We start from the raw sequence: 27,653 nt of genomic DNA, 5'->3' as shown, positions 1-27,653 counted from the left end.
TGAATAGCAAACTCTCTGCCTTAGTGTAATTACTAGCAAACTGCATTGTAAGTCATACAATTAATGTGTCTGAATCTTACTATGAAAAAAACCATTGATTAGCTATTAATATTTTGTATTTTGTATTAGATCTTCTATATTACTTAACCGGTAGATGTTATTTAATCTCTAGCTGTTGCCTTTTACCAATGTAGACTTGTGGCTGACTGAGGATCATCTGTTTATCTGCTGCCGCTGACTTACGTGTTTATTTACTTCATCTGACACATGTGATACATCGACGCTCCCATTGTATTTATGTGATGTAATGTGACACATTGTTGCCTCCACTTAGTTTATTGTGATACATATATGTGATACATTTAGTTGTGCCTCTTGTCACAGTTGTTTCGTCTACTCTTGTTCAAATTACATTGGTTGATTATTCTAATCAGAGTTTCTCTGTTCTCACAAATTTTTACATACGCTGATAATCTGTTCTTTACTCTGAGCTGTTATTATTCCATATGTGATTATCTGTTTTACTGATATTTTGCTGGTAGAAAGAAGTCAGATCCATTAATACATGTAAAAAAAAAACTTTTAATACTTATATATGTTCTGAATTTTAATCTTAAATATCAAAGAGGTTTGCAGCAATCCTTACAAAGTTGGACATTCGTCTTTCCGTTGTACAGGTGATTAGTGATCAGATGTGATTGAATACATCACATATAAATACTGAGACTGTGTCACTTGGATTCATCCTTCTGATGAAAGTCCAACAGCACAGAAACGTGTCAATATAAAATTCTTCTACTAACGTACAAGGCCATCAACAAAATTGCACCGACATACATTTCCTCACTTGTCTCGAAATATCTCCCTACTCGACACCTCCGTTCTGCACAAGATCTACGTCTCTCCTCCACTCTCATCACATCCTCCCATTCTCGGTTACAGGATTTTTTCCGGGCTGCACCCACTTTGTGAAATTCCCTCCCACGCACAGTAAGACTTTCCTCTAGTCATCAAACCTTCATGCGTTCACTGAAAACCCACCTCTTCAGACAAGGTTATGATATTCCTCAACTATTATCTTAATTTCCCTAGATTACCCTATTGCCATCCTCTACACTGCTAACGCAAGACTACAACCTTCTGACCAACATTGTAACACACACAGCCCACTCAGTACTTTTACCTTTGAAGTCTGGCTGGTCCATTGTGCAATATGATGTAGCACATGCCCTTGTGTTTCTAACTCCCATCGTCCTATAGATTGTAAGCTTTCGAGCAGGGTTCTCTTACCTCTCTGTCTGTATGTATTACCCAGTATTGTCTTATTAATGTTTGTTCCCAATTGTAAAGCGCTACGGAATTTGCTGGCGCTATATAAATAAATGTTGATGATGATGATGAAGGTTCTTACTACAGTCTCCATAAGGATTGGTCACATTATTCTCAGAAGTAGATCTCTGCTTTCAGTATTTATGAAATTCGATATCTATGATGAGCCTATTTTTCCCTGTTATTTTAAGGCAGAACTCTGATAATTGAAGGGTTTTAGATCTCAACATTTATCACCTGTAGACTGACTGTCTGTTTTCAATCCCAGATTCCAGGAATGACATTGCACAGTGAACCCAGGTGACATTAAGTTACCTGATATATGATCATTGTTAACAGCTAGTTCTAATAATTGTATACATAAATCTTTCAATCATTTTCCTGAGGGTGCTATCATCTGCTTTATAACAATTGAAAGGAGTTTTTTTTATTGTGTATTAAATAGATTTGATAGTTATAAATGAGGTTCTGCTATATGTATCATTCTGGCTTTATTTAGATGAATATCCTCAATAATCTGCCTTAACAATTTCATTTAAATTAAATAATTTACTTATATCTTTTGTTATAGTGTATTTTTTAACAATGAATAAAATTAATATCAGAGTTACTGCTGATATGTACAATAGGACATTCTGCTCACACTCTCTGCCTACACAATAGACAAATCCTAAACGAAAGGTCCAGACTGTGCTGATCTAATTAAAATGTGAGATTTTACCAACTGCCAAAGTCTAATTAGTATTTTCCTTTGAAGTCAGTGACCTTAGGAATGTTTATACCTCATTTACAAGTCAATGATATTTACATGAGAGACCTGGAGACAAACAGTCTGAGAACCTTCTGGTCATCCCGGGAACTACTGAAGAGAGATGGGGAGGAATGACTATAAATAGGCAGTATCAGCCCAGTGTTAGTGAGTTGGTGGCTGGAGAGCTGGAAGGATGGAGCAGTAAGAATGATCAGGAGGGAAAGAGATAGAAGGAGAAATCTTCAGAGTAAGAATATACTGATATATACACAAACATTTAAAAGTGTTATATTATAGATATTGTATTGTAAATATGGGATGTGTTTTTGTCTTAGCAATGTTTATATAGATATTATTACAATCCAACAGCATTATAATTAACATAGTATATTACTGTGCATTGTATATTCTGTACATTGTATTATCTATTAGTAAATATTATATTGTAAAACAAAGCTGTGTTACATGTGTTGAACTTTAAATCTCCTGATAATACACTGTACATTATATGTATCTGCTTTCTCCTATGGTTGCAGTGTAGTTAGATATACATAAACCAATATGTTTGCAATATATACATAAACATATTTATGGACATTTCTAGATTTTCACCTAAATTGTATGAGTCATATAGGTAAGGACGGGAAAAATTTAGATCTCCCATAATTATAAAAGTCAACAATTGTTGCACAATTGCTTAAGATAATGGTTCAAATAGTTTTATGAGCCAACCATTGTATACATGATAATAAGTATAGTTTGGCAATAATATATATTCCCTATCAGTACTGTGGTATCATCTGTGTATTATATTTATATATTCTCTAGCAGTACTGTGGTATCATGTGTGTAATATATCTATATATTCTCTATCAGTACTGTGATATCATGTGTGTAATATTTTCTATATTCTCTAGCAGTACTGTGGTATCATGTGTGTAATATATCTATATATTCTCTATCAGTACTGTGATATCATGTGTGTAATATTTTTTTATATTCTCTATCAGTACTGTGGTATCATGTGTGTAATATATCTATATATTCTCTATCAGTACTGTGGTATCCTGTGTGTAATATTTTCTATATTCTCTATCAGTACTGTGGTATCGTGTGTGTAATATATAATATATATATATATATATATATAATATATATATATATATATATATATCTACCAGTACTCTTGTGTAATTTGTGTAATATATATACTGTATATCATAACATTATGATTACTCCAGATAGTGTATTTTCTCCAAGAGGTAATTAACATTAACAGGAAAGACTATTTCTCAGATAATGTTCTGAAAATTTGTTTTATACATTCTTATCTTCCTATAGATTCTCAGAAAATTCCCATTCACAGTCATGTATATTAGTGTGTGTCCAAACTACATCCCTTCAGGTGTCCAAAATATAATTATGTAGTATTAAAAAATGTATCACTACAATCTGAGGTAGTTACCAAGTTATCACTTCCATATTCTATGTATTTGTATCAGTGATTCCCCCATATCAGCCATAAGGGGCCATGAGTGTGACCAGATTAATAGACTGAGCAAGAAGTGTTTTATTTTGCACTATATAGAGAAGTGTTTTACACTGTTGAAAATTGTTATCTTAGTGCTTTTTATATGGAATTATGGAATAAATGGAAATCATTCTACTTACTATAGCAGAAGCTGTCAGATGTGATATAAAGTAAGAAGTGACCTGAACCCTATAATTATATAAGAGATTATTGGTGGGAAACACTGCACCACTAAGGTAAATGTAATACAACATTGTTATAAAAAATATAGAACACTAACTAGTTAACAATGACCTAAGGGGAGACGTCCTTCCCCCTGTGTTACATTCTCACATATATGTTCTATTACTACTGATCACATTATCATTTTCATTGTAATAGATTGTTTGGGAAAACTAGATATAAATAAATATTTGTTCTAAAGGATTTGTTCTTGTCACAACATTAGTGAGGACTGAGAGAGTCTTCAATACTGAGATCATTTATCTTTCCTCCCTGTAATAGTAACACTTTGTCCTGGGAGAGCTCCTCATAGAGAAACATATAAACTAAGGAAAAAGGATGAGAATAAATGGGATAATTTACTGGTATTTATACCGATGTATTTTCTTTATCATGTGGGAATAATACATATTTGCTTTAAATTGAATAATAGTAACAACAGACAGATCTGCCTATACTAGGAAGCATTTTAGAATTATCACAGTAAAGAAATATAAAAACAATGGTTAACTTAACTGGATAAATTCTTATAGGGCCATCATATGATAAATGTCAGCAAATAGCTTAATTATTGCTTCACTATAAACCATGCACCCAATTTTCTTCATTATATGATATGTCTATTAATAGAGATGGCTATGTACTCTAAAGTCCAAACACTATATTGCGGAATTACCCCATATTATTTATATATATATATATATAGTATATAATATAAGTTATACTATATATAAAATAATATATTGTGTGACTCCAGAGTGCCTTCTTAAGTGTACTTATTGACTATTTTGTTCAAGGGAGCACCACCTACAACTAAATATGTAAACTGCTTCATTAATAGTGAGTAGGTGATGAGTCCATTATCTCCTGTGCGGATATATCACAGCTTTGTGTCTTGTAAGGATGTACAGAGAAAGCCTTCACAGTGTTTATTTAGAATGTATGTAGGTAATTTTATTTCTACTTTTAATACCTTGGTATCTTTCCCTTATTATTAGTGCCTTACTCAGTGTTCTTTATCTGATTTTGTAAATCTGTTCTTGGCTGGTCGAAGATGTACAAGATCTGAGTCTTTATCTTGAGGATAACGTGTATTTATTGCATAATACTTTATATTATGGCTTATTTTTAACAGTGAATCACATTGAAATCAGTGTTAGGGCTGCCTAGACAATACATACATACATAAAAAACAAAAGGTCTATTTGTTGACATAACAGGAAGTCAGATACTATGATAATCTAATTAGAATGCAAGATTTTACCATGAGTCAAGGTTTCTTTTATAGTAATTGATTTTAGAAATGTGTATACCTGACCTGTAAAGAAACAGTCTGAGAATATATTTTGGTCATCCCGGGACCTATTGCAGAGAGATGGGGAGGAATGTCTATAAATAGGCATTATCAGCCCAGTGTTAGTGAGTTGGTGGCTGCAGAGCTGGAAGGATGGAAGAGTTAGAAAGATCAGGAAAGAAAGTGATAGAAGCAGAAATCACCAGAGTAAGGTAATTTTATTGATACATAAACACAATTGCGCATATATTATGTTGTAGATATTGTATTGTTATATATGTGTGGTGCGTCTATGTCTTTACAATGTTTGTATTGTTAGCAATGCAACCTAACAGAATTATAATTATTAGGATAATCATTTGTTCTTTTTATATTCTGTAATTTGTATTATCATTAGTAAATATTGAAAAACAAGATTTCTTTCCTCATTTTGATCTGTTTTTCTTCTAATGTAATAGTGAGTATGTGGAGAGTACTTAATCTCCTATAGGGATGTATCACAGCTTATTGTCATCTGTGAGTGTACAGATAAGTCTCCACAGTTTTATTTATGAATATATGTGGCAATATACACAAGAATAAAAACAATTGCAAATGGTTGGGTCATATTTGCTTGTGTATAAAATATATTTGTCTTCTGTACAAACATTACTTTTGTTAAAGTAGATTAATTATTGTATAAGGCTTCTAAATATTAACAAACTTTTTTTTCTTAGGTGAATTAATGAACAGGATCACACTCAAAACAGAAGACATTTTGGGAAAGGACTTTGTACTCTAAACATGAGTGTTCCAAAAGAATAGTCTCATCTACATGTCATACAGACTACAAACATCAGTTCTTCATAAACTCTTTTGAATTTTCACAATCTTATTTTATTTTTTAATAGAAGAAACCTTCTACAAATAAGTTGCTGGTAACTAATATGCTAGAAGTCCTATCTATGCTCTGAATGTCACAAAGTTTTTGCTTGTAAATCACAACTACATCAGAGGACTCACACAAGAATGAAGCCATATAAATGCTCTGAATGCTACAAGTGTTTTACCAAAAAGTCAAATCTTGATGCACATCAGAGGATTCACACAGAAGAGAAACCATTTAAATGCTCTGAATGTATCAAGTGTTTTTCCCAGAATTCACATCTTGTTGCACATCAGAGGATTCACACAGGAGAGAAACCATTTGAATGCTCTGAATGTAGCAAGTGTTTTACCCAGAATTCACATCTTGTTGCACATCAGAGGATTCACACAGGAGAGAAACCATTTAAATGCTCTGAATGTAGCAAGTGTTTTACAAAGAATTCAAGTCTTGTAAGACATGAGATGATTCACACAGGAGAGAAACCATTTAAATGCTCTGAATGTAGCAAGTGTTTTACCCAAAAATCAGATCTTGTAATACATCACAGGATTCACACAGGAGAGAACCCATTTAAATTAACCATTAACACACTTTTTTCTCTTAGGTGAATTAATGAACAGGATCATACTAAAAACAGAAGACATTTTGGGAAAGGACTTTGTACTCTGAACATGAGTGTTCCAAAAGTATAGTCTCATCTACATGTCATACAGACTACAAACATCAGTTCCTAATAAACTCTTTTGGATTTACAATGTCTTATTTTTTTTTTAATAAAAGAAACCTTCTACAAATAAGCTGCTGGTGAATAATGTGCTAGAAGCCCTATCTATATTCTGAATGTCTCAAAAGTTTTGCTTATAAATCACAACTGACCATACATCAGAGGACTCACACAAGAATGAAACCATTTAAATGCTCTGAATGCTACAAGTGTTTTACCAAAAAGTCAAATCTTGATGCACATCACAGAATTCACAGAGGAGAGAAATCATATAAATGCTCTGAATGTAGCAAGTGCTTTACCAAAAATTCAAGTCTTGTAAGACATGAGAGGATTCACACAGGAGAGAAACCATTCAAATGCTCTGAATGTAGCAAATGTTTTATTCAAACGTCATCTCTTGAAAAACATTGGAAGATCCAGACAGAAGAGAAATTATTTTAATGCTCTGAATGTACCAAGTGTTTTACTCATAATTCATGTTTTCTTGCACATCAGATGATTCACACAAGAGACAAACCATTTAAATACTCTGACTGTAGCAAGAGTTTTACCCACAAGCCAGCTCTTATACAGCATCAGAGGATTCACACAGGAGCAGCAAGTGTTAAATTGAAAGAAGAGCACTTGTCACTCACCAGAAGATTCATACACAAGAGTCACCCTGAGGATCTGAATGTAGCATATGTATCATAAGCAAGTTATGTTGTTCTATCACCATAATATCCATATAGGGGATATGCAGTTTTATTTTTTTTTAAATCTAGCAAGTGTTATATATAACATCAAGGCCATGTTATATGTCAGAGAAGACTAGAGGGGTCTGGCAAGGGGACTTGGGGGCATTTTTCATATGGGAAGGTCTAACTGTAATGATCTAGGGCTGCACTACACAATCACACAATGACAATGGGGCAGCCCTAGCTGAGCTCTGTAATATACAGCTGCTCTGCTCATGCAGGTAAAGGGACTAGTAGAATAAAGAACGTTCTATCCAGAAGAGAGTTCCAGCTGCTCTTCTCAGTACTGGGATTCCTTCTATGACAGGCAGAGCTATGAATACCGAACATATCTAAACTAACACTGCACACTGCCATGTTCCACACTACATGTGCTCCTATTGGTCTCTGTTACATCTCCTTAATGTTTCCCTCATACCGTTCAATTGCTATCTTGGTTGCTGTATTCCCCTAATAACCAATCAGATCATCACATTTGTTGTTTTTATGACACCAGAGTACTAATAGCTGATATCTAGTTTCTACGGGTTACAGCAAATCCCTGTTCTTCACACCATGTTATTATATAAACCTCAAGGAGGAGACATTGCTCCCCAGTCTACTTGTATTTTATTAGTGATCCAAATCATACAGCGCTGACCTGTATATAGACTGAAGAACAATGCTCACACAATATCTGTAATTACCATTTATTTTACTGGCGGCTGTTTCTATAACACTTGATGTTGAATAAAATCTGATCATGATACATGTGGAAATTCTGTTTTTGATTGTGGAACTAACATCTTTTTTCAGTATTAATTAATATTGTGCACTCTGCTATATTTTAGAAGATGGAACCAGAGGTGATATTTATGGGGTTGTGTGATGCTGATAATATGAGAGCCAATAATAAAAACACTGCAAAGACCAGTTATCATTATTAACATACAGCAAATGTATTAGAGGGATGTAGTAGAAATGTCTACAATGAATTTGAAGAAGCTTTGAAATGTAAAATGTCTAAATCATAATGTTGACTGAGATATTGTCTACACTGCTATAATGTTGACCAAAATAATTTATGTTATAACGACACTCTTCACATTATATTAGGGATTTTAGCAACATGTAGTCGCTATCATTTACATCACCTCTGGGTTCTTCGCTACATTATATTTGTCAACTATGCCCTTTTTTTCACTCTTTCTTTTCATTATTATTATCTTTTGTTTATAAGGCACCACAAGGATTCTGTAGCGTTGCACACAGGAGGTTAGAGTATGAAACACAATGACAAAACGACAAGTCAAAAATGACAATATTATATAAATTGAAACAACATAATTATATAAGGAAAATACTAGGAGATATCGCCCTGTTCATGAGAGCTGACATTCTAGAGGGGATGGGTGGATACAGAGTGGGTGAAACAGAGTGGGGTGAGTTGAGGTAGGGGATGTGGAGGTGGGAGAGTTAGGAGGGGGGCTGGTAGGATTGAATGAAAACATGAGATTTAAGGAACGTTTGAAGGTTTTGAAGCTGATTGATAGTCTAATTGGGAGTGGGGATGTGTTCCAGAGGTTGGGAACAGAATTGGAGAAATACTGATGGTGGGAGTGGGAAGAGGGAATCAGTGAGGAGGTTGAGCTGCTGTCATTGGCTGAGTGGAGTAAGTGGGTGGGAGTGTGTGGAAATGAGTTTGGATATGTAGTGCGGAGAGGAGTGGTTGAGGGCTTTGTAGTTAAGCAGTTTGAATTGTATTCTAAAGTGGACATGTCTACTCTGAGTGTTACCAGGGGAGAGATAATAGGACATAGGAGAGGTGGGAAAACAGGACAGTTAGCCTTACATCACTTAATATATATATTATACCATATATTATATAGTATACACATAATAAAGGCAGCAGCACTCGCTTGTATCTTGTACATACTGAAATCAAAGTTACTTCTGATATATAGAACAGGTCTTTCTGCTCACACCCTCTGCATAGACAATAAGTCAATAATAAACAAAAGGTCCTTTTGTTGACATAACAGGATGCCAGAAACTGTGACGATCCAATTAGAAGATTTTACCACCTGCTGAGGTCTAATTAGAATTTCCCATGTAGTAAGTGGCCTTAGGAATGTTTATACCTCATTTACAAGTCAATGAGATTTACATGAGTGACCTGGAGACAAACAGTCTGAGAACCTTCTGGTCATCCCGGGAACTACTGAAGAGAGATGGGGAGGAATGACTATAAATAGGCAGTATCAGCCCAGTGTTAGTGAGTTGGTGGCTGGAGAGCTGGAAGAATGGAACAGTAAGAATGATCAGGAGGGAAAGAGATAGAAGGAGAAATCTTCAGAGTAAGGTAATTATATTATGCCCAATAATATACTGAGACATACACAAACATTTATAGATATCATGTTATAGATATTGTTTTGTAATACATATCATATATGTTTTTATCTGAACAATGATTATCTGGATAGTATTGTAATCTAATAGCATTATAATTATTATGCATATATATATATTGTATATTCTGTACATTGTATTATCTATTAGTAAATATTGTATTGCAAAAGAAAGCTGGGATTACATGTGTATCTTAACAATGATTATCTGGATAGCATTGTAATCCAACAGCATTATAATTATTAGGGTACATTACTGTACATTGTATATTCTGTACATTATAATATTTATTAGTTAATATTGTATTGAAAAACAAAGCAGGGAAAACATGTGTTGAACATTATATATCCTGATAATACATTCTACATTATATATATCTGCTTTCCCCTATGGTTCAGGTGTAGCCAGATATACATGAACCTATCTTTATTTTAAGAGTAAAACTTTTTTGAAGAGAACCTTCAGCCAATTGTTTGCAGAAGACGACACATATATCAGATAAGCTTTATATCTAATTTCCTTAGGTATATAAATATTGATTAGAGCACATCACTTTATATTTAAATTTGTTTGATAATACTGCACTGTTTGGTGCTTTTTCTTGTGTAATGCTTTGTGGATGTATACCTGGGACAGGTGTATATGGAAAGAGCAGTCTCCTGTATGGTGTTAATTTATTTCATTTTTATTTGTTTATTACTAATATTGTGTAATCAGTTAACACCACAAAGGTTATTCTTCTGAAGATATACATATATGTACTCCTTATTTAATACACATTTCTAGTACTGGGTAGGACCCCCTTTAGGTTACATGAATTACTGACTATATATTACATTACTGGAGAGTGTCTAAATGTTAACACTTGTTCTTCTTTAGTGTACTTGTTGTGAATTTTATTCACAGGAGAAGCACTTACATCTAAAGATGTAAATTGTTAAATAATAGTGAGTCTGTGGGGAGTGTATTTAGCACAGATAGCCCTTCACAGTTTTCATTTAAGTATGTATGTTTCTGTATCACTGTACACAAAAATAAAAACAATGGTCAATGTCTGAGTCATAGTTGTTAGTGTATAAAACATTTTTGTATTCTGTATCCAATATAGCGTTATTATTGTTCAAGAAGTTTCATGAATGTAATGATTAGGCTGCTAAATCTTAACATTCATTTTGCTTACAGGTGAATTAATGAGCAGGATTCCCATTAATAACAGAAGACAGCTTGGAAAGGTCCTTGTTCTCTGAGCATCTCAGTGTTCCAAAAGACTCACCTACAAGTCATCTATACTACAGTCATCAGTTCTTCTTTTAAGCAGATAACTTCATTTCTGAATAGGAGAAAATTTCTACAACTAATTTGTTGTAAAACACATGATGAGTCTAAAAGAAGAGAAGCCCTATCTGTGCTCTGAGTGTGACAAAACATTTTCATACAAATCAAAGCTTATTGTCCATCACAGGATTCACACAGGAGAGAAACCATTTAAATGCTCTGAATGTAGCAAGAGTTTTAACCACAGGGCAAATCTTGTACAACATGAGAGGATTCACACAGGAGAGAAACCATTTAAATGCTCTGAATGTAGCAAGTGTTTTATTCAAAAGGCAGATCTTGTAAACCATCAGAGGATTCACACAGGAGAAAAACCATTTAAATGCTCTGAATGTTGCAAGTGTTTTACCCAGAAATCCAATCTTGTTGTCCATCAGAAGATTCACACAGGAGAGAAACCATTTAAATGCTCTGAATGTAGCAAGTGTTTTACCCAGAAATCTAATCTTGTTGTCCATCAGAAGATTCACACAGGAGAGAAACCATTTAAATGCTCTGAATGTTGCAAGTGTTTTACCCAGAAATCTAATCTTGTTGTCCATCAGAAGATTCACACAGGAGAGAAACCATTTAAATGCTCTGAATGTAGCAAGTGTTTTACACTAAAGGCAGATATTATGAAACATCAGAGGACTCACACAGGAGAGAAACCATTTAAATGTTCTGAATGTAGCAAATGTTTCACCCATAAATCAAATCTTGTTGTACATCAGAAGGTTCACAAGAGATATAAACCATTAAAGACTAGAGCAGTCTGGTAACTGGACTTGGGGCATTTTCCCACCTGTCGTGATTTTCCTTTTATGACTTAGAGCTGTATATTATTAGAGCTAGGCAATGATGATGTGGAGCCCTTGTCACGCTCTGTAATATACTGCTGTTCTGCTCATGCTGGTGCTGGGACTAGTATATAGAAGAACTTTCTAAAAGAGAGTTACAGCAGCTCTTCTCAGTACTGGGATTACTTCTATGTCAGTCAGAGCTATCAGTACTGAATATTTCTATAGGTACACTGCACACTGCCCTGTTATACACTACATGTGCTCCTATTGGACTTTGATATAGCCTCTGTGTTCTTTACCTCATACTTTTCTATTACAGTTTTATCTCCCTCTGTTATGACAACTATGTACTCAGAAAGGGTTATTTAGTAAATGTTGAATATAAAATACTGGTTTCTGTACCCCATAACAACCTATCAGATAATCACATTTGCTGGTTTGAAGAGAGCAGGTTGCTAATAGCTGATATCTGGTTGCTATGGGTTACATCAAATCCTTGTGCTTCACATTCTGTTATTAGATAACTCCCAAGGAGGACACATTGTTCCCCAGGATACCTGCTACAGTCCTTCAAAACTATTTATTTTATACTCCACAGTGATCGACATCAGACATCACTGACAGGTATATAGACTGAAGGACCATGTTCACACAATATCTGTAATTACCATTTATGTCACTGACAGTTGTTTCTATCACACTGATGTTTAATAAAAACTGACATTGATAAATGTGTAGATTCTGTTTTTGTTTGTGGAACTAAAATATTTGTCAGTAGTAATGAGTATTATATACTCTTCTGCATTTTAGAAGATGGAACCAGGGGTGATAATTAGGTGGTCATCCAAGCTGACAGTATGACAACCAATAATGAAAACACAGCTAAGAACACATTAGTAACATACAGCAAATGTATTAGCTATGTGGTTATTTTGCGTAAACTGAAATACACACATAGGGGGCCTGATTCACCAAGGATCGTAAATGGCGATTTTGTGTATAATCAGCACATTTAATATATGCACAACCAGAACTGGACCATACACAACTAAACGCAGCAACATCCATTTAATCTTTGTACTCATAGGACACTTACTACAACTTATCAATTCTGGGAGGGAACAGTGTGGGGATCTAGCTTTCATCCTTATTATATGTACAGTAATGGCGTGACAAACATGAGCACACGGAGCCATATCTGATTCAAGCTTTGGGCATCTCAAAGGTACTTTTTTATCTTCGGTATCTCTTGCTTCAGCTACAGGACTAGGTTAAGTCCTGATTACTATTCTTGACAGTCTTGTACACATGATATAACATGTGTTTGCAATCCGGAGAAACTGTAAAAATGTGTTTTATGTTCGGTAGACATTAAGAACATCCTAATGAATGTATTTCATTTAGAGTATATATATATATATATATATATATATATATATATATACACCTTTTAAAATTAAAACCACATTACTCTCAGTAAGCATGACTCAATGAATCAGTCCCAGGGTCTTACTGACAATCAGTAATTGCTCAGTAGAAGGAAAGATACATAGTATTCTCTGCTAGCTGCTGTCTGTCCTTGTCTCCTGTCCTCCAGAGGAACAACTACTGTGTAAGGGTGGCTAATTAAGTACACTAAACTAACATATCCCCATATATATATATATATATATATACATATTCATCAGCTCCATTACCTCCCAATCCCCTCAGACCACCTCCAGGCCCCACATGAAATTACTGCCCTACTTGAAATGCATTATTTGCATGAAAAAATAAAAATAAATAATAACTATTCTGTACCCACCAAGTCTACTCCCATATAGATATGCCCTTTATGGACTCCCTTTTCATGCAGAAGACAACCTTCATTCCCATAGATCATTCCCATTTTATGGGCACATTATGCGGGGTTTTCTTATAATTTCATTTCATTAACACCCCACAATGATACTGAATGTGGTTGGATTAATCACTGCTTTTAATTTGATCTTTAGCTCTCGATATTGACGCCTACATCAAAAACTTCTTGTATTTTAACACTTCTGAAGACATTCCTCATCATCATTTATATATAGTGTACCACAGATACCATAGTGCCGGACAATCAGCTTATAAATATGACATACATCTTACAGATATGAAAAACATGAATATAATAAACATATTAACCGATCCATAAATACAAGTAAGTACAACAACATGTAAATGGATACTCATGAGCTGGCATACGGCTAGTATGGATACATGTATGAGTTCCATGTGAGTGAGTGATCAAACAGCAGAACACTCTGCCATATCAGAGTCATTACTCCCTCTCTCTAGAATGTCAGCTATCATGGGCAGAGTCCTCTTTTCCCTGAGCCTCATGTCTGACAATCTCATATTTTAAAAAATGACAAGAGGAAGTGCTGGTCTGGGTCATACAATGCTCTGAGGTCATAGGACTGGATGGCTGCAGTGCTGTACAGTGACATCGATCATGAGACTGTAGCCAGTGAGTGGATACATTGTATCCATGTGCAGGGGATCCCAATACATAATGTTTGGCCGTACCCCTTAGAGGGAATATTGATCGGCCTCGGTGATGTCTCTGTATCTATCACCATCAAGGAGGTGACGTATGTCGTCCAGAGGTGTTATAATAAATGCCACAATCAAGATGGTTATGCTAAAAAGAAAAATGATATAGTCCAGTATTTTAAAGTAAACAAATCTCTATGTGTCAACATATACAAAAATAGGAGAATTTGTTTTGTACACAACACAGCTATGTTGGGATAAGATCACCTGCCAACATCAAGGCATCTCTTGTAGGTGAAAAAAAAAAAAGCGTTGTAATTCACCAAATTCAAAACTGAGATACCAACCTTTTATTCATATAAACATATAATAGAGATATTTGAAGAAGTCTCCGTTCAAGATGAAACGCGTTGGGCGACCTTTTTGACCCATTTCGGTATCCGTAGACAGGAAGTGAGTCTGCGGTCCACTGTGGAACGCATCGCACCCGCGGATTCCGGCACACACGATCCGACTGTTGCAACCAGCCTGCCTGTTCTGGAGTTCCATTCTGAAGGAGATCATTGGACCTTGATTCTCCTTCATCCAGTAACGCTTCCACGCCGTTTACCAACACTAGCGTGAGTTCGGTGGTGCACACTCTGGTCATCACTCCATTTTTATCAATTCTTATTTTAGTTGGCGTGTTCATGCTGTGCATGTTTTCATTGTGGTTTATTGTTATGGTCAGTATTGGGTCTTATTAAACTGCTTTTTAGTTATTCCCTCTTGGTCCCATACGTTTGTTCAGTCTTACAGATTGCATTTATACTACAATATATTGTGTATCAACTATAGCACGTACCACCAGCTGATATCATCTTCCTTTCCTTCTTTGTCTCCTTTCCCTCTCTTTCTTCCCCCCCCTTTTTTCTTTTCTTTCCCTTCTTTTTGAGGTTTATCCTGACATACGTGGACATGTGTGGATTTCTGGATTGATCCCTAATTGGTTCATACCCCATTGACAGCAATTCCGAATCCTGCAAGTGTTTTTCAGAGACTTTGTGTGTTTTTTGTGGACTCATTGAGCCAAGGACTATTGGTTTTTTCTCCATTCAGACTATCATTTAGTTCATTCCACGGTATGCATTGATACACCACCTTTAGTTTGTCATATCCAGCCATTGTATGTGATGTGTCCAATTTATTCTGCTACAATATTCACCCCTTTTTTCTATTAACACTTCGCGAGCGCAGTTGGAACATATTTATATTTACTGTATCTACAAGGAGGGATTCCTTGGTTCCCCCACTGCTGCGAGTGTGTCACCCAGTCTGATATTGAGCGCATATGTATATCTATTATATAATAGAGATATATCTAAAAAATATATTGAACTGTAATTAAACACAGTTTGCTATAAATCTCACATAATACAGCATGTGATAATGGCAGAAATCTTCTCACCAATCTCATATAATAATGATCACTTTTCTAGATTGTAATTAATTACAAACACTCTTATTAGGACCATAGGACACTAAGCAATACTCTCACAGGACTGTTGTTTATTCCTTCTTAGTGTAGATGACCCATACGTTGTAGCTGTCATTCATGGGTCCAGTCTAACTGCATTCACCAGCGAGAGGGGATCCCTGCAGTGTGCCAGGAGATCTTTTAGATAGGTGTGTTCTGTGGTCCGACCAAGATGGCTCCAATGTTAAAGGAAACATTCCTGTGTGTAATCATACCGCTTTGAATGACAGCTGAAATCGGTCCTTTTACAGTGATAATCAGTGAGTCCAGTTAAGGATCTAATCTTTGAGTTTGTCAGAGCAGAAGTGATTTGGTTCCTGATGTGTTTCCTTACCAACAAGGTAGCTTCTTTAGAGGAATATAATCAGTCACAATTCAGCAGACAATGTGGTGAGCTTATCCCAATATAGCTATATTGTGCAAAAAAATCCTAATGATGTTCATGCCTACACATAGTGATTTGTATATTCTTTCTTTAGACCCTGGACTATATTTTCTTTTGTTTGCACATACAAAGTGGTCTTAATTGTTCTGGCTGCACTCCTTGGTGTCACTGATCTCTAAAATGGTTCTGCTCTCTGTGGACAAAGCAGGGTGACCCCACTAGAGACATTTTAGCGGTTATTTACCGGTGCCTTCTGTAAGCTTTGGGGTTATCAACTGGCTGGAAACTGGAACTATTCACTGTATTGTGTGATTTTAAAAAATAAGTCAGCTTCTTTCACCAGTTTGGAATTGTGCCCCAGTGATTAGAGAACCCACTGGTGGATACCATCCCTGGTATCTTTACACTCTCCTGAGAAATGTTTTCAGAAGAAGCCCAAGTTATATGTCTGTGCTCCCTCATGTTTGTGGTTCTCCCAGGGGAAAGAGTTGTGAGGGGGAAGTAGAGTGTGATGTGAATATAATATGCAAGTGGTTCTAATATGTAAATCTACTGTGTGTTATTAAGGATATTAGTAGTCACCTTGGCTTTATATGTCTTGTATAAAAGTATCCTGCTTTCAGTATTGTGCCATTATATTGTTGTGGATCAACTTGGTGACTTCTAATATCCTTATGACTTACAGTAGAGGTTACATGGCCCTGTATATGTACAGAATGTTATGCAGCTGAAGATGATAACCTCAATCCTATGCATCCAAGTAACTTTACACAATCCACTAGTTGCACCCTCTAGTGGTCACTCACATTTATGTTATAACGGCCCTTTTCACATTATATTAGGGATGTCAGCTGTGTGTAGTCGCTATCATTTACATCACCTCTGGGTTCTTTGCTGTATTATGCCTTTTCATGGTAACTCTTTTTTAATTATTATTATATTTTATTCATAAGGCATAACAAGGGTTCTGAAGTGTCGTACACTGGGGGTTAGAACATCGAACACAATGACAAAATAACATAAGTACAAAAAGGGACAGTAGTATATGAATACAAACAACAAATTGACATAATTGCATAAGGAAAACTCTAGGTTAGAGGTTCCTGCTCATGAGAGCTTACATTCAAAAGGGGATGGGCAGACACAGAGTGGGTGAAACAAAGTGGGGTGAGCAGAGGTGGGGGTATGGAGGTGCGAGAGTCAAGAGGAGGGCTGGTAGGATTGAATGAAAACATGAGATTTAAGGGCACGATTGCAGGCTTTACACTGATCGATAGTCTAATTGGGAGTGGGGATGTGTTCCAGAGGTTGGGAACAGCAAAGTTCCTGATTGTGGGAGCATGAAGAGATAATAAGTAAGGAGGTGGAGATGGTGTCATTGTCAGAGTGGAGTGGGTGGGAGGGAGTGTGTGTGAGAGTGGATATGTAGGGGGTGAGGAATGTCTGAGGGCTTTGTGGGTAAGGAGTTTGAATTGTAGTCTGAAGCGGTCAGAGTTAACACAGTAGAAGTACAATGTGGCATTTTGGCATGACCAGAATTAATTTATTCCACTCTGATTCATATTATATCTGCTCTTTTCAGACTATACCAGGTCTACCAGCTGCAATATCTTGTGGTTTAATCATTGGAGATCTAAACGTGTGTGTTATGTATAATATTTATTATTGGGAATCACATTGAAATCGAAAGTACTGCTGACATACAGAACAGGTCTTTCTGCTCACACCCTCTGCATAGACAGTAGGTTAATCCTAAACAAAAGATCAATTTGTTGACATAACAGGATGTCAGACACAATGTGATCCTCTAATTAGAAGATTTTACCTCTTGCCAAGGTCTTATTAGAATTTCCCTTTGTAGTAAGTGACCTTAGGAATGTTTATACCCCATTTACAAGTCAATTAAATTTACATGAGAGACCTGAGGTACATGTATCAAGCTGAGAGATATCCTGTGGTTTTGAAAAACCAATCAGATTCTAGCTATCATTTATTTAGTACATTCTACAAAATGATAGCTGAAATTTGATTGGTTGCTATAGGCAACATCTCCACTTTTCAAACCCGCTGGAAAGCTCTCAGCTTGATACATTTACCCACTGGAGACAAATAGTCTCAGAACCTTCTGGTCATCCCGGGAACTATTGAAGAGAGATGGGGAGGAATGACTATAAATAGGCAGTATCAGCCCAGTGTTAGTGAGTTGGTGGCTGGAGAGCTGGAAGGAGGGAACAGTAAGAATGATCAGGAGGGAAAGAGATAGAAGGAGAAATCTTTAGAGTAAGGTAATTATATTATGCATAAGAATATACTGACATATACACAAATATTTGGAGATACTGTGTTGTAGATATTGTATTGTTATAAATGTGTTCTGACATAATGTTATTGTGCAATAATATACTGAGACAAATACAAACATTTATAGATATTATGTTATTTGTAATACATATTATATATATTTTATCTTAACAATGATTATCTGGATAGTATTGTAATCTAACAGCAGTATAATTATTAGGGTACATTACTGTGCATTGCATATTCTGTACATTGTATTATCTATTAGTAAATATTATATTGTAAAACAAAACTGGGATTACATGTGTTGAACTTTATATATCCTGATAATGCACTGTAAATTATATGTATCTGCTTTTTCCTATGGTTGCAGTGTAGTTAGATATACATGAACCATTACAAATATTATTGTACATTTGTAACATATTCGTAAATATATTTCTAGATTTTTATCTTATTTGTATGAGTCATATATGTTAGGACAGGAATAATTTAGATCTCACATATTCATCAGAAAAACCAACTTTTGTTGCACAATTACTTAAGATTAAGACCCAAATAGTTAAATGAACCAACCACTGTATACATGATAATGAATTTAGTGTGCCAATAATTCTGTAACTAACAACACACATAAAGCGATAGATATACATAAGAACTGATTGGCCATTTTACTAGGTGCTGATAAAGAATTCATAACACAGCACTGAGGAATTCATTAATATTAATTACTTTTTGTTTAAAAAAATCCCACTGATCACCGACTGCTTAGATAGAGAATAGCGCGTTTATACCGCTGGTTTATGGAAATCTAAATTGTTTATCATCTCATCAAACCTCATTTATCACCTGCTGCAAAGACTAATAATAATGTACTTTGTGCTGCTGATTTACATCTTTTAATAGCTACAGAAGACCTCCATATATCATTGGAAGATCAGTGCACTAATCAGAACTTGATAGCTATACAATATTTATCACATTATGTGTGGACCAATTAATACATTTTTAAGTGTAACAAGTATTATGGAATTTATTACACAGGTCTGCAAAAAAACTGACTGATTCCATAAGTAACAGTTGATCACATTATTCTCAGAAGTAGATCTCTGCTTTCAGCATTTGAGCTGTGTCAGATCACGGTACCAGGAGGGACATAAGAACTGAGACATTCGATATGTATTGTGAGCCTATTTTTCTCTGACATTTTAAGACAGAACACTGGTAATTGAAGGGTTTTAGATCTCACTACTCACCTTTATACTGACTGTCTCCTGACATTCTTGGATTTATGAATGATTGACATTGCACAGTGAGCTATTAAAACCTGTTCTCTGAACTTGGCTGACATTAACTTATCTGATATATTTTCCCAACGGCTATTTCTAATCATTGTATGCATAAATCTTTGCATCATTTTCCTTAGGGGGCTATCACCTGCTTTTTAACAATTGAAAAGGAGTTTTCTCTTCTGTAAAATGAATTTGATTGTTTAAGTAAGGTTATTTAATGTCTATCATTCTGGTTTAATTTAGATGAATGTCATTAATAATCTGTCTTTACAAATTAATTTACTTATATATTTTGTTATGGTTTATTTTTAACAATGAATAATATGGTGTCAGTGTTACTGCTGATATTCAGAACATACCTTTCTGCTCACACTCTCTGTCTAGATAATATATGAATCCTAAACAATAGGTCCATTTGTTGACATAACAGAATTTCAGAGACTGTGATGATCTAATTAGAAGATTTTACCACCTGCTGAGGTCTAATTAGAATTTCCCTTTGTATTCAGTGACCTTAGGAATGTTTATACCCCATTTACAAGTCAATTAAATTTACATGAGAGACCTGAGGTACATGTATCAAGCTGAGAGATATCCTGTGGTTTTGAAAAACCAATCAGATTCTAGCTATCATTTATTTAGTACATTCTACAAAATGATAGATAAAATCTGATTGGTTGCTATAGGCAACATCTCCACTTTTCAAACCGGCTGGAAAGCTCTCAGCTTGATACATTTGCCCACTGGAGACAAATAGTCTGAGAACCTTCTGGTCATCCCGGGAACTATTGAAGAGAGATGGGGAGGAATGACTATAAATAGGCAGTATCAGCCCAGTGTTAGTGAGTTGGTGGCTGGAGAGCTGGAAGGATGGAACAGTAAGAATGATCAGGAGGGAAAGAGATAGAAGGAGAAATCTTCACAGTAAGTTAATTATATTATACATAAGAATATACTGATATATACACAAATATTTTGATATATTATGTTGTAGATATTGTATTGTTATAAATGTGTTCTACCATAATCTTAAAGAAAAATTTTGTTGTACAATTAAGATTAAGGTCCAAATAGTTTCAGGAGCCAACAATTGAATACATGATAATGAATATAGTGTGACAATAATTCTATCAGTAAAAAAATATATATATATGCAAACAATCACAGAAAAATAACACAAAACTTAGTGATATACTATGATTTTCTTTCATTTTTATGCAAGCAAAACAGATTTCTTTTGAAGAGATTATTTAGCCAAATACTCGAAGGAGACAACATATATCTCAGATATGATTTATATCTAATTTCCTATAATTGATTAGAGCACATCACTGTTTATTTAAATTTGTTTGATAATACTACACCGTTTGCTGCTTTTTGTGTGATTCTTTGTAGATATATACCTGGGACAGGTGTCTAATGAATTACTGATTATATATTTACATGACTCCAGAGTGCCTCATTTTTAACATTTTTACTTCTTTAGTGTACTTGTTGTGTATTTTATTCACAGGAGTAACACCTACATCTAATTATGTAAGCTTCTTAATTAATAGTGAGTCTGTCGTAAGTCTATTATCTCCTGTGTGGATAATTCACAACTTTTTTGTCTTTTTTGAGTGTACAGATAGGACTTCACAGTTTTCATTTAAGTATGTATATTTCTGTGTCGATGCACACAAAAATAAAATCAATGGTCAATGTCTGAGTCATAAATGTTAGTGCTTATATTATTTTTGTATTCCTTATCCACTATAACACTACTATTGTTATAGTTTTAGTTAAAGTAACATTCATTTTAACATTCATTTTGCTTACAGGTGAATTAATGAGCAGGATTCCCATTAATAAGAGAAGACATCTTGGAAAAGTCCTTGTTCTCTGAGCATCTGAGTGTTCCAAAAAAAATCACCTACAAGTCAGATATACTACAGTGATCAATTCTTCTGTATAGCAGCTAACTTCATTTGTGAATTGGAGAAACTTTCTGCAACTACTTTGTTGTCAAACACATGATGAATCTGAAAGGAGAGAAGCCCTATCTGTGCTCTGAATGTGACAAAACATTTTCATGTAAATCAAAGCTTATTGTCCATCATAGGATTCACACAGGAGATAAACCATTTAAATGTTGTGAATGTAGCACACGTTTCACCCAGAAATCAGATCTTGTTGTACATCAGAGGATTCACACAAGAGAGAAACCATTTAAATGTTCTGAATGTAGCAAGTGTTTTATCCAGAATGGAAACCTCATTAGACATCAGAGGATTCACACAGGAGAGAAACCATTTAAATGCTCTGAATGTAGCAAGTGTTTTATCTCGAATGCACACCTCGTTGTACATCAGAGGTTTCACACAGGAGATAAGCCATTTAAGTGTTCTGAATGCAGCAAATGTTTCACCAAGAAATCAGTTTTTATTGTACATCAGATGTCTCACACAGGAGAGAAACCATTTAAATGTTCTGAATGCAGAAAGTGTTTTACTAAAAAATCATATCTTGTTGAACATCAGAGGATTCACACAGGAGAGAAACCATTTAAATGTTCTGAATGTAGCAAATGTTTTACCAAACAATCATATCTTGTTGTGCATCAGAGGACTCACACAGGAGAGAGACCATTTAAATGTTCTGAATGTAGCAAGTGTTTTATCCTGAGTGGAAACCTGGTTAGACATCAGAGGATTCACACATGAGAGAAACAATTTAAATGCTCTAAATGTAGCAAATGTTTTACCCATAAATCAGATCTTGTTGTACATCAAAGGATTCACACAATATAAAATACATACAGTTTCTGAATGTAGCAAGTGCTTTTCTGTAAAAAGAACAGAGCTCTCAGTACTGAACTTTTTTACAGGAACACATCACACTGTCCTGTTTCACAATAGATGAGCGCCTATTGGTCTATAGTATAGCTTCAGTATTATTTTCTTCATACTTTTCTATTGCTGTCTTATTTACCTTTGTTATTACAGCTATGTATTCAGAAAGTAATGGTGTCTTATGATCCCCCCTAGGTGTTATATTTACATCAACAGGCAGGCAACAATCAACTTCAATAAAGGGTCTTCACGTTCGTTATTCTCTTGTATCCTCTTTCTTTTTATATTGATAAATCAACCATCAACCACATCTCTATATCATATATCCAGGCGGTCTCCTAACCGAGTATTAACCAGACCCAAACTTGCTTAGCTTCCAAGATCAGTGAAGATTAGGCCTATTCAGGCTAATGTGACTAACTTAGTAAAGTAAAACACTTGTTTACCCAAAAAATTACCATTCACTTTAAAAACTTTTAACCCCCAATAGACTAGTGAATATTCGAAAACCAATTAATTATTTTAAAAACCAATTGCGTTTGAAGTCACTATTAAGTCCTCGTGGGATAAGAATTTTCATATCAAAATATATATTTCATTTCATTTTAGCTAAAATAACAGTATTATCCCTTGTTCTCCAATTTTCTTTGACAAGTTTCCCCGCACAAAAATAGGACATATCTTCTATTGATCATTTGTGATATTCCTTAAAGTGTGCAGATCTTGCATGATTGGGATTGTCTCCTTTTTATATTTTGCGAATGTGTTCATTTAATCACATTTTTAACGCACTAGTGGTCTTACCCACATATTTTTTCCCACAATTGTAGGCTAAAACATATATTACATTTTTTGAGTTACATGTAATAAAATCTCTTATTTGGAAATTTTGTTCACCTACCATAGAGGTTACTTCCACAATTTTGGATGTGTCACTTCTTATTCATCTACAGCCCATACATACGTCACATCTGTGAAAACCCTTTGTGGCAATAAGTGGCCTTTCGCTTTTTCTTGGTAGGACACTCGAAACTAAATTATCGTGCAGATTCCGTGCTTTTCTATATATGAATATCTCTTTCTCTAAATTATATCTTTAAGAATATTATCTTTTCAAAGTAGTTTCCAATGTTTCGTTATCACTTGTTCTATTAATGCTCAACAGAATATAGATCTTTACTTTGCGCCTTGTATGGAAAATTATTGAGCGCCATTGTACAAACCATTGTATGTTCCAATTGATTTAGTGGTTTAGTGGTATTCCATTCAATTTGTTCAAGGCTGCTGTGGTTGTTTAAGCACCCTAGATCTAATTTTGTTTTGATGTACTCAGAAAGGGTTAGTTAGTAAATGTGGAAAGTTAAATACTGAACGCGGTATCCCACAGCAACCAATGAGACCATCACATTTGTTGGTTTGATGATAGCAGTTTGCTAGTATCTGATATTTGGTTGCTATGGGTTACAGCACATCCTTGTTCTTCACACAATGTTATCATATAAGTCCCAAGGAGGACACATTGTTTCCCAGGGTACCTGTAAAAGTCCTTTAATAGTAGATGGAAGTAGATGGAGTAGGTGGAAGGGAGTGTGTGTGGAAGTGAGGTTGGATATGTAGTGCGGAGTGGAGTGGTTGAGGGGTTTGTAGGTATCGAGTATGAATTATATTCTGAAGTGAAACTATCTACTCCGAGTGTTACCAGGGGAGAGGTAATAGGACATAGGAGAGGTGGGGGAAACAGCACAGATACCCTTATATCACTTAATATATATATTATACCATATATTATATAGTATACACATAATAAGGGCAGCAGCACCCACTTCTATCTTGTAAAGATCCGGGGCAGAGGCACGGAGCATAATATAGTGTATTACGATCAGGTCAACACTCAGAATGTACACAAAATCATATTTATTAGGTTAATCCGGTGGTTCCCAAACTGTGCTCAGGGGTGCCGCGGGCCAGCCATAAAAAACCCAAACAAACAGAAACACTTACCAATCCGCCGGGCGCCGGGACCCAGCATCCTCCTCTCTCACGCAGCCTGTCACTGACAGAGGAGAGTGACAGCGTGACAGGAGGGGACAGAGGAGAGTGACAGCGTGACAGGAGGGGGACAGAGGAGAGTGGCAGCGTGACAGGAGGGGGACAAAGGAGAGTGACACGAGGGGACAGAGGAGAGTGGCAGCGTGACAGGAGGGGGACAGAGGAGAGTGACAGCGTGACAGGAGGGGACAGAGGAGAGTGACAGCATGACAGGAGGGGGACAGAGCAGAGTGACAGCGTGACAGGAGGGGACAGAGGAGAGTGACAGCGTGACAGGAGGGGGACAGAGGAGAGGGACAGCGTGACAGGAGGGGGACAGAGGAGAGGGACAGCGTGACAGGAGGGGGACAGAGCAGAGTGACAGAAGAGGGACAGAGCAGAGTGACAGCGTGACAGGAGGGGGACAGAGCAGAGTGACAGCGTGACAGGAGGGGGACAGAGGAGAGTGACAGTGTGACAGGAGGGGACAGAGGAGAGTGACAGTAGAGGGACAGAGCAGAGTGACAGCGTGACAGGAGGGGGACAGAGCAGAGTGACAGCGTGACAAGAGGGGGACAGAGGAGAGTGACAGCGTGACAGGAGGGGGACAGAGGAGAGTGACAGAGGGCAGAGGAGCTGGGACAGCGTGACAGGAAGGAGACAGAGGAGAGTGACAGCGTGACAGGAGGGGGACAGAGGAGAGTGACAGCGTGACAGGAGGGGGACAGTGTGACAGAGGACAGAGGAGAGTGACAGCATGACAGGAGGGAGACAGAAGAGAGTGACAGCATGACAGGAGGGGGACAGAGCAGAGTGACAGGAGAGGGACAGAGCAGAGTGACAGCGTGACAGGAGGGGGACAGAGCAGAGTGACAGCGTGACAGGAGGGGGACAGAGGAGAGTGACAGCGTGACAGGAGGGGACAGAGGAGAGTGACAGTAGAGGGACAGAGCAGAGTGACAGCGTGACAGGAGGGGGACAGAGCAGAGTGACAGCGTGACAAGAGGGGGACAGAGGAGAGTGACAGCATGACAGGAGGGGGACAGAGGAGAGTGACAGAGGGCAGAGGAGCTGGGACAGCGTGACAGGAGGGAGACAGAGGAGAGTGACAGCGTGACAGGAGGGGGACAGAGGAGAGTGACAGCGTGACAGGAGGGGGACAGTGTGACAGAGGACAGAGGAGAGTGACAGCATGACAGGAGGGAGACAGAAGAGAGTGACAGCATGACAGGAGGGGGACAGAGGAGAGTGACAGCGTGACAGGAGGGGGACAGCGTGACAGAGGGCAGAGGAGCTGGGACAGCGTGACAGGAGGGAGACAGAGGAGGAGGACAGCGTGGAAGAGGAGCTGGGACAGCATGACAGAGGGCAGAGGGGGGACAGCATGACAGAGGGCAGAGGAGCTGGACCAGCGTGACAGAGGGCAGAGGAGGGGGACAGTGGGCAGAGGAGGAGGACAGCGTGAGAGGGGCAGTGGAGGGGGACAGCGTGACAGAGGGCAGAGGAGGGGGGACAGCGTGACAAGAGGGCAGAGGAGGGGGGACAGCATTACAGAGGGCAGAGGAGGGGGGACAGCGTGACAGAGGGCAGAGGAGGGGGGACAGCGTGACAGACAGAGGGCAGAGGAGGGGGGACAGAGGGCAGAGGAGGGGGGACAGCGTGAAAGATGGCAGAGCAGGGGGGACAGCGTGACAGAGGGCAGAGGGGGCAGCGTGAGAGAGGGCAGAGTGTCTGGATGCTGAGGAGGCATTTTTGCATACAACTAAATAAGCATTTCTGTCCTGACCTAAATACTTATTACAATTTTTTTACCCAACTACTTCTAAAACAGGACTGCTCGGTAATTATTTTGGAGGGGTGCCTTAAAAAAATTATGGAGACTCTAAGGGTGCCGCAAACTGCAAAAGTTTGGGAACCACTGGGTTAATCCATTTAAGCAACAAGTTAATTCGTCCTTTTATCACTTGTTGTGGTCTTTTGTATCAACTCATTAATCAATTGGATTAACCTAACAACTATGATTTTGTGCTCATTCTGAGTGTTGTCCTGCTTGTAATATACAGGATCTATTTACATAAACATAGGATCCTCTGCACTCACCAATGGGATTATTAATCCTATTCAAGCTGTAATCTGTATTGAAAAACAGAGAATGTCCGTTCCACATAATGTAATACATGGTAAGATGACCAACTCACACCGAACTCTGCCCTTTCTGGACAGTTCTTACACTAAATATAAACATACATCACTGTGCTAAACATATTACCATAATCATTGGAGATTTATATGTGTGTGTTATGTCTAATTTTCTTATGGTGAATCATATAGAAATCAGAGTTACTGCTGATATGTAGAACAGATCTTTCTGCTCACACCCTCTGCATAGACAATAGGGGAATACTAAACAAAAGGTTTGCGATGATCTCATTAGAAAATTGTACCAACTGCTGAGGTCTAATTATAATTTTCCTTTGTAGTCAGTGACTTTAGGAATATTTATATCTTATTTACATGTCAGGGAAGTTTACATGAGAAGCAGCTTTGATGAAAGAAAACACATTTTATGAGACCCTAATTTAAAAATCACCTGGAGACAAACAGTCTGAGAATACTTTTTTTTGTCATCTGGGAACAAATGAACAGAGATGAGGAGAAATAGCAAAATAAAACTGTACATTTATAATATATGTGTAAACATACTGATGAACATTTATAGCATTACAATTAAACTGTATGAATCATATGTAGGGACAGGAATAATTTAGTACTCCCGTAATATTAAAATCCAACATTTTGCCCAAAATAGT

General features: G+C 36.7%; 1 pseudogene; it reads left to right on the top strand.

The window, feature by feature from the left end:
• Positions 1 to 5,280: 5,280 nt before the first annotated feature.
• The window catches only part of LOC142149653 (uncharacterized), a 28,455-nt pseudogene continuing 6,082 nt past the window's right edge, over positions 5,281 to 27,653 (top strand).

Source organism: Mixophyes fleayi, chromosome 4 (assembly GCF_038048845.1).
Source record: "Mixophyes fleayi isolate aMixFle1 chromosome 4, aMixFle1.hap1, whole genome shotgun sequence".
In the NCBI taxonomy this organism is placed as follows: Eukaryota; Metazoa; Chordata; class Amphibia; order Anura; family Limnodynastidae; genus Mixophyes; species Mixophyes fleayi.
Note: the sequence above shows the minus strand (reverse complement) of the source record. Positions and strands in the feature narration are given on the sequence as shown.